This window comes from Triticum aestivum, chromosome 5A, assembly GCF_018294505.1.
Source record: "Triticum aestivum cultivar Chinese Spring chromosome 5A, IWGSC CS RefSeq v2.1, whole genome shotgun sequence".
Lineage (NCBI taxonomy): Eukaryota > Viridiplantae > Streptophyta > Magnoliopsida > Poales > Poaceae > Triticum > Triticum aestivum.
The window spans coordinates 631,874,919-631,886,224 of record NC_057806.1 but is presented as its reverse complement, the minus strand read 5'-3'; the positions used below and the strand labels follow the sequence as shown (position 1 = coordinate 631,886,224).

The 11,306-nt window shown below is 46.3% G+C and overlaps 1 long non-coding RNA gene across 1 annotated transcript; it reads right to left on the bottom strand.

The window, feature by feature from the left end:
- Positions 1-1,518: 1,518 nt before the first annotated feature.
- LOC123105481 (uncharacterized) lies at positions 1,519-5,917 on the bottom strand. Its single transcript, XR_006450876.1, has 3 exons — positions 2,200-5,917; positions 1,858-2,012; positions 1,519-1,578 (listed from the first exon to the last, which is right to left on the bottom strand). It is a non-coding gene; the product is annotated as an uncharacterized lncRNA (long non-coding RNA).
- Between the last annotated feature and the right edge of the window lie 5,389 nt (positions 5,918-11,306).

The window sequence follows — 11,306 nt, the reverse complement described above, 5'->3', positions numbered from 1 at the left end:
TCTGAACTGCTACCATCTGGTAACATGGATGGCACACTGCTTCCACAAATAGATTCTCGGGTTGTACATTGTGTCCTAGTGTGAACAACATCCTGAAAGGTTTCCACTAGACATAAGTAAGAGATAGTTATCGCATGATCCAGGCAGTAAGCTTACATGGTAAATGACATACGAATTATTTCCGAGCATGGCAAGCTATATTTAAATGGTCCGAAGCAGCATCAGCGGAAAAGAAATTAAAATGGTAAGGTGAAACTAGGGATGTAAGTGGCAAATAAACGACATCCTCCAGTCCCATCTAGTTAGTTTTTGCTAGCTCCATGGTTCATTTTCCTCAAAAACCAAAAACTCTTTTGAACTATCATACCACTAATGGACTTTAATCAGGATTAAACGGGACCCAGTTGAGATCCCTAGTTGAAAGGGAATGTACCACCGCTATATTTAAGTTGCCAAGGCATCTAAGCAGTTGAAATAATCTGAGAAAGCACTTAACAGTGTGGCCTCATATAAACTAGGAAGATAGTCTTGTGATGAAGTTCAGAGGAAAAGTTAGGGACTCAAATGAACTAGGCATGCATTTCTTTAAGATAGTACAGCATGCACTGCTGACATATTGGCCAACTCAGGTATAACGTAACAAGTAACAAACAAGCATTTGAATCAAGCAATATAGCAAAGCAGACAACCGAATTATTTTTTATTCTGTAGGATTACAGGTTGAGGGCACAAGCCAAGAAAGCATCCCACACGCATTACATTTCACATGTACTAAAACACACTGGCTTACCATATGATGCTGTGAAGCCTCGCTGCTGTTGCAATGTTCTTTGAAGATATCGTTAGCATCCCGTGGTTGCAAATCTACTTGTTGTAGTTTATTCTGCACCCTCTATTCACTACTGGAATCTGGCACTTTGCCAACTGCCATGGCAGATGGCAAAGGCATGGTCGGCGGATGGCAAAGGCTTTGCCATCTGCCAGCAGATGGCAAACAGTTTGTCTGAAACCCTGCCGGCAAAGGCTTCTTTGCCGTCTGCTGGCTGATGGCAAAGCCTATTAACGGGGTTAGCCCCGTTAGAAGGCTAACGACATACTTTGCCGTCTGCCAGCAGATGGCAAAGGCTGCAGGCACTTTACTGTCTACCAGCAGATGGCAAAGGCTTCTTGCTTTGCCGTCTGCCAGCAGATGGCAAAGAGCCCAAATAGGCCAGCCCAAATTTTACATGTAGATGACACGTGGCCTCTTTGCCATCTGCCAGCTGATGGCAAAGCTCTTTGCCATCTGCCAGCAGATGACAAGTGACAATATTGCCCCATTTAATTTTGTTTTTTCTTATATCAGTTCATTTTCACAGAAAATCAAACATAAATATATTTATATGACCAATATAGCATATTCAACACATATTACCAATAGTCATGAACACATATATATCCAACACATGTTACCAATAGTAGCAAGTTTCATCCGTACATATACATAGTTTCATCCATAGGTAGCAAGTTTCACAAGGTCAAAACAAAAACTAAATACAAGCACTCCATCAACCCAAGCTTCCGTGATCTTAAGAAAATCTGTAAAATGGGAAAGAAGAAAGTTAGAAGAAGAAGACTAGAAGAAGAAGATTATTATGATGCGGAAATATGCATGGATTGTCAAAACTTGCATTATCCTACTATCACTAGCACAACAAAGCTGCAGGTTGGCATAGTTCATGAACCATGTACATCATGAAAAATACAATATCATCCAATGCTCGACTATGAACAAAATTGAACAATTACACCTCACAAAGGCGGAGCATAGAACCAACAAGCAAGTAGGAGGGGTATAAGATGATGTGAGGAGCTCACCGGAGGGGGTTCTAGCCTAGGCCGAGCTTCATCACCATGGATGTGGCTAGGGGAATCAGACGAGTCTACCGTCATAGGAGCAGCAACACCACCACCGCCAAAATTGGAATGGCCGGAGCGAATCGCCATCATATGGGTCACCACCACCGAATGATCTTGCAAGGTGTAAAGTCTCCACATTTCAGCATAAACTAGTGGCGTCAAGAAACAAGCAGTAGCAGGCAGAAGGTAAATTCTACTAACTGATGATTAGTAGACAAAAACATGAAATAGATCACACCAGTAGCAAAGTCCACTGCCGCAAGTCCTAAACATTTCATTTAGATCATATATGAAACTCACTAGTTTCTCCATTCTGAAAGCTGGGACGATAGATGCCTTCATGTCTGCGAGTGCAAAGAGCGAGGTGGGGATCAGTAAATATCAAGGATGTTGTTGTTATGGGTTAAGCTAAGTAAAAAAATCAAGGGCATAACAGATTCAAGTCAACAAAAATTAACATGTGTACATCTTGCGTAGACTATCATCATAATTAAGATAGAAGACAAATAAGCCACTACGTTCATCCACACAGATTAAATTACCTCAACCGTTAATTTTAGATATAGACGGCCGAGATTTAAAGATTTAACGTTACATACAAATATTGTGAAGTTGCAATGTTTTTACACACAAAAATTCCTCCATGTTTCAACTAAAAAAAGGTTTACCACGTACATATGTCCGTAATGGAAAAGGGCAACCACAGTCAACGTATATGAAAAGGACACTTGCACGCAAAACAACACATGCCCAATTCTGATTTGAATTCTAATAGGAGAAAAAAAACCAAAGCCAGCGCTACACAGAGGCAAACCTGCCACCTAAATCAATGTCACGTCCATGTCCATAGCTAAAGAAAAGTACGAAAAGAAAGAGCAAAGCTGTCCGATCTGCATATGAAATCCCTAACAAGAATTAATGCATTTGATTTAATTTTTTTGCGGTGGGCATTTGATTTAAATTATAATATTTTTTAGGAATATCAAGCTTTACTCCTTTTTTTTAGTTTTGCGAGAATATCACACTTTATAGAACTCCAAATGGGGCCTGAATTTTGCGGTAAACGTAACTTGATAGAAATAATTAAAGGTGGAAGCGCAATGTAAGACCCAGCTATTTTTACATGTATATACATTAGTTCTAGGAGGAAGGTGAGGTACATCTTTCATGTCCAGGATCCTAACTAAACTATTTTAACAGAATAAAGATACACCCTGCTTATTTTTTAAGCCATAATATAATGTAATGTACATTCTTTTTTAACATAAACAAATCTAAGCAACTTTGGAACTAAAACAGTGCTGAAACACGGATCCAGTTTCAAATAAAATTAGAATTTCATTTATTTTCTGTACCATGCACAATATGAAAACGGATAACCCATGTGAATGTAACATGCAGCAGATGTATCAAGATACGTTGGTTGCTTTGTCAACAAAACTTAGAAAAATGTAATATATGTATCGACAAGATTGAGTTGGATGGGACTGTGGAAGAGAGTTGAGTTTTGGCAACTCAAATTTTATGTCTTTCTCATGTTAAGAACTATCTGAAGTAGATTAAAAAGAATAATAATTGAAAATTTCTTAAACCCTGAAAAATGTAAGATTGAATCCAATATGATGTGGCGGTGAGTGACTATATTTTCAAGGCAGGCAAGACAAAATACATTGAAGCAGCAATGATTAATGTTTTTCAAGTGAAAGCCATCATGGAATGGTTACATCATACAGGAGTAAATATTCAAAGTAAGAAATAATATCAAATACGTGATAAGTCATATTAGTTTCACTTAATTACTAGATGAAAACATATGAATGATTTAAAAAGAAATGCTTTGATGAGAACAGTGTAGAAGAGAGCTTCTAACAATGTTTAGATTTGAACTTTTAAATTATGTGAAAGGATTTCTTAAAGCATAACCTCAACATGTTAATCCTTTGGTTTCTAATTAGCTATAGACAATGAATCCTAAAAGCTATAGAGAAAATTGTACACTTAAACATTTTTAAGAATGACTATTAACATTTTAAAGCTTTAGCTTGATTACATCAAGGAATATTCCATTAATGGTTTGTTTTCAATGTATTGTTTTCCAGAAAAAAACATGTTCATATAAGAAAAATGGTCCAGGTAGAGTATTCAAGACAATCTCTATATTAGCAGAGATACATCTTTTGTAAAATCTAGCCGTGCAAATGCGCGGGTCACCCCGCTAGTTTATAAAAGAAATACAAAACAAAATATGCAAAAGCTGTACAATAGTTAAGTGCTCACATTTAAATGCTCAAGATGTAGAATGCTTATTTACAATAGTTTAGGTTTTTAAATTTGTCATCTTGAAGCATCACACTAGCAAATGACATGAAAGATCACATGAAATAACACTGCCCCCTGATCAAGTATACTCTAAGCATCAAAAAAGTCAAACAAGCTCATTGTGCATTTTCTTTTTCAGCATGAGACACAATAAAATGTCTAGAAAATCTATTGAATGGCATCAGTCCCAAATTCTATCTGGTGTGCTAGTAAATCTGGACGATCGATGAACATCAAACATATCAAGGTGGCATGCATAGAAATCTGGAACTAAACTAAGAACTTCGAATTAAAAGAGGAGAAGCAAAGGTTCAGGAATTAGTTGCTCCCCTGCCGACGCATTGGTTGTCGAGGTTGAGGAGGTTGTGTCCATGGCCGCACCATCGACCTGAGCTGCAACCCAGCATCCACCGCAAACCCGTCTTTGCGCTCGAAAGAGTCCACCGCTTCAGACCCCTCCTAGCTCCCCTCCGACGGTGGTCTCCTCCTTGTTCATCCGCCTTGGTATGGCTTCAGGGTGGCAGGCCAGGCCGTCCCTTGTCACTGGGCGTCATCGTCCATGGCCAGATCTAGCCACTCCATGGCGTCCGGGCAGGGGAGGAAGTGGCCATCCTATCCATGGCGTCCCGGTGCTCGAGCGATGATGGATCAGAGAGTTAGAGGGGACGTGGTAAAGAAGATACTGATAATTACATTCAGCTAGAAAGTAGAGTACAATCCTGATAATTACATTCAGCTACTGAAATAAGGTAAGACAATATTCTGCCCATCATCACCCACTGGTAAACGATGATCTCAACAAGGTAAGAGTGCAGACAATGACCTCAAAGTGATGTAGGTAACTAGCAGCTGTGCACTCACCTGCCATTCCATGAATAACCAGCAACTACTCTCACCCACTGGTCAATATTCCAACTAATACTATGAAGCCTCAGCTTACAAGAACACATTTGAGTTTAACGTGATTGGTTATATCTCTGTGATCATGTTCATTCTGAAAAGCTTTATTCCATAGCATGACCCAATAAGCAAATGTATGTCAGTTTAAGGAATAGAGAGGTCGTATATCATGGGAAAACAGAGCATGTGAGCATCAGAATACACACTGCCTACAAGCACATGCCGGCAGCCCCGAACAATTGTTCGGTTTGCTCTAGTGCAACCAAAGAGGCAAGGAGCACCAAATACAGTTTACGGTGAAAAGACTTATCTATCATCTCCAGTTTCATATCACAAACACACATACTGGATCAACTAATCTGGATCATGAACTTACTTTTGCACCTTATTTCAAAAAATCTGTAGCAAATGGTCAGTAACTTCACCTTTACTTCTCCAATTGTGTTGTCACACAACATGCCTGGTTCTGTCCTCCTTGAGAATGAACAGGGAGTCACACGAAGAGGGAGCCCCGCTCGTCTGCGGGGACTATCCCGCCGTCATCGTCGGAGTAGAATGAGGAGGCGGCCTTGGATGAGGTGAGGAGGGCGGCGAGTGGGGAGGAGGCCGTTGCGCCCTGAGTGCGGCCGTGGCGGTGGACGTGGCGGCGGCGAGCGTGCGCGAGCTGGAGAGGATGGATGGATGGCGGCGGCGAGCGTGCGCGAGCGTGGCGGCGGCGAGATTGCATCTGGGGGCGGCGACGATGGAGTGGGATGGGATAGGGTTTGGGTGGTTGGGCTGCCCGGAGGGTGGAGGTTCTTTTCTTTCTTTCTCTTTTTTTGTTTAGATAAATGGGATGGATGGATGGATGCCATGTCATCAATCAATGACACAAACATTTCAACCAATGAGAAAAAAATAACCCCACAGTTTTTTTACCTGGAAAAAATAACCCCATCTCTTTGCCATCTGCTAGCAGATGGCAAAGAATCTTTGCCGTCTGCTGGCAGATGGCAAAGAGGTGGGGCTGGTACACCGTTACACTCTTAACGGCCACAGGATTTGCCAACCTCTTTGCCATCTGCTGGCAGATGGCAAAGATTATTTGCCATCCACTAGCAGATGGCAAAGAATTGGCTGATGGCAACCATGTTCTTTGCCGTCTGTCAGTTCTTTGCCATTTGTTTTTTATAAGCAGATGGCAAAGACGTTCTTTGCCATCAGCTGGCAGATGGCAAAGAGCTGGCTGATGGCAAATTCCCTGTTTCCAGTAGTGATTTAGGTAAAATTAATTTTAATCGCACGCATTGGTTCAAATTGATCATCAATGGTTCATCTAAACTAATGAAAGAAGGGTGTGTGCATACATGACAATATATCTGCTTCCCTCTATTTTTATGCTTGTCCGAGGTGCCAGCCCCAAAAGAACAAATATTTTGCTTGATGGCGTTGGCAGCTCCATAATTAATAGAAGCATCAAATTAGTCATGCAACTTGGGAAGATCAAGAGCACACAAAAAAGTAATGAACCGAGGCTATTAGTAGTGATGTAATAGCTAGCATCAGAAAATGTAGGGTAAAATGAACAAAAACCAGCGGAACCACATGCTAGTTTGTTGATGTGTAATTACATGAAGTAGTCTGATGGAACCAACATGTGGCATCAAAACAACACCATTATCATAAATATAGCATGCAAGAGGCAAAATAGTAGGCAGTGATATCTAGGAAGTACAGTAATACTTAGGACAAAACTAAAGCATATTAACTATATGTGCACTGGTATGTAATTTAGCACATGTATAACATGTTTACTGCCAGAAGTATGGCCCTACAGGTGCAAGCAGAATAACGCGTCTCAAGAAAAACTAAATGATGCCCTGAAGAAATTCAAAGGTGCGGTGCTTATGCTAAGAAAGTGAACGTAGGCGCCGGCCGTTGGATAATAGTACCTGATTCTCAGCGGCGTATGGTTATCAATGGCATACTTGATAGCTAAGGATCGTCGATGGTGCTCGTGTTGCGGTTGAGTTTGGGTCGGCTGTCGCCGTCGCTGAAGCGGCTCCGGTGCTACGGTTGCGGCGCTTGTCGACATACAAGAAAGCACATCTGTGGTAAGTGAATAGTTGCACGATAAAGTGAAAAACCAAAGGAGTACAGATCGAAATAACCTGATGAGGCTGCAGCGTAGGTAAAGCGGGTCCGGTGAAGTGGACGAAGGCTTCGGCGGGCACGTTGTACTGTGCTTTCAGTGAGGCGGATTTGTTGCGGCAGACGAGGGCTTGTATGAAGGGCCAGCGAAGGGACGGAGGAGGGAGTCAGTGAAGGGCCTAAACTGTGGTGGACGAGGGCTCCGGTTAAGCAGATCCGGTGCGGTGGACCATGATGGCGGTCAAGGAGATCTGGAGCGGTGTACAAGTCGGTCGCTGAAACGGCTCCGGTGAAGTGGTGAGTTGGCAGTTCGGGGTTCCAAAGTGCGGAAGGTAGATCCGTCGGGGTGTGAGGTCCACCGCTGCGGCGGAGGACTAGATTTGGCAGCTTTCTGTGGTTGGGGGGGGGAGGGGAAGGGGAGGGGCTCTAGGGAAGAATGTTGGGGGCAAAGAGGGGAAAACAATGGAGTTACCAAAGCAGCCCTTTTCTGTTCATGTGGCATGGGTAAAACAGGAATATCATAGGGCTAAACTTTCGGGCACGAGATATTTCGATGTGAGCGAGAGTTTGAAAGCTTTTGGTGCCTGAAATTATATTCTGCTCTTGTACGGCCGACTATGATATCATGACCGAGAATTTGTTTGTTTTCCACACAAAAATATTGCAAGTTTTGAAAATCAATGTATCCAACTTGAAACTTAGATTGTCCATTCAATTCAAATATGCATCATTGAGCTACTACAAGCAAATACCATCATATGGTCCAATTCAAATGAAATTCCAAATGTGCTTATCCTAAATATGATGACAAAAGCAAAAAATGTGTATGTGTATGAATAAAGTGGATGATTATAAAGTTTGAACATGCCCGTATGGCTATATCTCTAGGTTTGATATATGAATTGGAAATCACAAAATCCCGGCTTAAAAATGTACCTCCGTTTAAATGAATTACAAAAGCTAATGATGGATTCGAATTCCAAAATTCCAATCTTAGGTTTATAATTCTGGTACATCAAAGTATATCACACATGTTCAAAAGTATCGTTATCTCATAGTCCAAACTGTGAAAAAAATTGATCAGCCTTGAGTGCACACACTATTGACCATGTATATCTCAATTACGCTAAAGTCCCTCAAATATAGACACCCCACTCTTTATCTGAAGCCACCCCCCCTTGTCGCCCACGCCCCCACACACACATAGAGAAGTCGTTCTCTCCCCCAAACACCAACACACGAGCACATTAACACCCCTCTCTCTTCTAAAGTCCGGACCCCAATATAGGTCTCTATCACTTTGTCTCCTTGGCATGCACACATCTCTTCCCCCACTCTCTAGCTAGGTCTCCCGGTATCTCTCTTTCCCAAGCACACGCACTATGTTGAGTGTATCTTTCCCATACACACAAAACGTCGCCCCCAAACGTCTATCTCCCTAGTTATGTGGTTCTCGCACACTCACCTCACACACCACCCCCACTGCAAAACAAGCACACTTTGTCTCCTTGTGCACCACTCTCCTCTTTCTATCTCTCCCACATGCGGACCCGCCCCAGCTCCTCCCTGTATACATATATGTCGTGACTCTTTCCATAGCTCCCTAATGTATCATCATTCTCGATCTCACACATTGTTCTCTACACCATCTATTCTAGATCTCTCATGAAGTCCCTATCTGTCGGCGTTCTGGGAACGGGGGTCCCCAGACTTGCCTGCCTGCGGCCTGCGGCGTGGCTCAAAAGGGGGCCCAGCACGGCCCATCTTCATCAACACAGACCCAAGACCCTCGCGAGGGGCCAAGCCTCGCAGGGCGGACGACACGAAGCTTCCTCGGGCACGACCTCACCAGGCTGGCTCGCGAGGAGGCGGAGAGATCAAGGCGGGGTACCTCACGAGGTGCCCATGACGCAAGCCATGACGACCAAGGGCGCCAGGCGGGCGCCAGCCCGCGCAGTGTCCTCCTTTCCTCTTTGGTGCAAAGGGGGCAAGGGCAGGCGAGAGCATCAAGCAAAGGCACCCGTTTCGGTGCAACGAGACCAAGACCAGTCCAACGGCAGGGAAGAAGTCATTGTGGAGCCCAAGCCAGCGTCACCACCAGAGCCTTTGGCAGGCGAGGACCAACTTTAGTCAGGATAAGTGTACCAGATGTTCCCCTTCAAAATGGCCAATTGTTGGCGCCCTTCCCGCTCAATATTTGGGAAGAGGCCCAGGGCATTTGCCTATAAATAGGACTAGCCACCCCCAGGGTAGAGAAAAATCAGAATCGAGAAACCGGAGGGAGGCAATCAGAACCTAGAGATTGGAATCGACCAGAATCCAGCGAGAGAGAGAGAGAAGGGCGACTGAACTCCTCCTAGCAGTTCATCATCCCAGCTAAGAACAGACCCTCGCGAGGCTGTTCTTCCTTGTATTGCTCATCATCATCAGCCCAAGAGGCAATCCACCACCACACACTGGAGTAGGGTATTACACCGCATCGGTGGCCCGAACCAGCATAAACCCTGTGTCTCTTGTGATGTTCTTTCCATAGCTTAGATCTTTGTGTGGCGGTGGGGAGCAGGTAGGTAGAAGGCGTAATCTTCGCACGCACCTCAGAGTTCGAACCTCAAGGGTCTGCCGGAACCCGAAATCCGACATTTGGCGTGCCAGGTAGGGGTGCGCCGGAATTCGTCTTCCACCGCCCCGTTCTCCTCCGACCATCGCGTCCATGTCTGACGCTCGTCGGGCCTGCGCCGAGCGCCGAGCGGCTCTCGCTTCCCATGTCGCCCAGACGGCTCCTGTCGGCGGGTGTCCTTGCCGTTCCCCATCACCCGCCGTCAACGCCGCCACCGGCCTGGTGGGGAACGAGCAGCAAGCGTCGTCTCATCATCCTTCCGTGTGGCAAGACGGCCACACCGCTACTCCCTCGCTCACCCCAGCTGGTTCTTCGTCCCGCGCGCTCCACGCACCCATGGAGGCTCCAACTTCGCTCATCACGGCAAACGAGCTCCTGCGCTACCGCCCCGTCGACGACGTCTACGAAGAATGGCTCGACCGCGTTGCCGAGCTCGTCCGCGCCGCGGGGGGCTCTCCTGCTCCGTCCGTTCCGCTGCACCGCACCCCGCCCCGCGCAGGCGACGAAGCTCCGGGGGCGTACCAGCTGCCTCCTCCTCAAGAAGACGCTCTGGCCCCAAGGCGCGTGGCCCCTGGGCGGAACCCGCCCCGTCAGGTGCCAGCGCGGCAAGAGCAGAGCTGCCAAGAAGTCCCTCGCCCGCAAGAAGCTGCCCGGGCGCTCCCTGCTCCGACACGTCGCGACCATGCTCCTGCTCCCGCGCGTCAAGACCCCGCGCTGCTCCCAGCTGCAGCGCATGGGGACCTGCCAGACCAAGCTCTCCGTCACCCAAGGCCTCCCGTGGCCACAACAGTCTGTCATTCCTTCACCACCGAGCTACGCGGTGTCGCGTGGCTCGGCAAGTTCAAGCCGGGCCTGCCTCCATGTTACGACGGCACGGCTGACCCAGCGGAGTTCCACCAGCTCTACGAGCTGGGCATCGAGGCTGCCAACGGAGACGAGAAGGTCATGGCGAACTGGTTTCCTATGGCGGTCAAGGACGGGGCCCGCACCTGGCTCCTGAACCTGGCTCCGGGCACGATCTCCTCCTGGGACCAGATGCACACCCGATTCATCGCCAACTTCCAAGGTACTCGCGACCGGCCACCCATCGTGAGCGACATGCGCCGCATCAAGCAACAACCCGGAGAGACCCTGCAGAAGTATATCCAGCGCTTCAACAACGCGCGCCTCAAGATTCCCAAGGTGAGCGAGGAGGCCATCATCTCAGCCTTCTCCGACGGCGTGCGCAACGTCAAGATGAACGAGGAGCTGGCGATGCATGAAGACTTGTGCACTTCCTAGGAGCTGTTCAACTTGGCGACCAAGTGCGCCAGGGCTGAGGAAGGCCGTCTCCCCCTCCTCGAGCTACCTGCCACAGACCCAAAAGAGAAGAAGCCCAAGGCCAAGGATGTGAAGCGCAAGGGGGCTGCCGTGCTCGCGGCAGAACCAGACACCAAGCGGG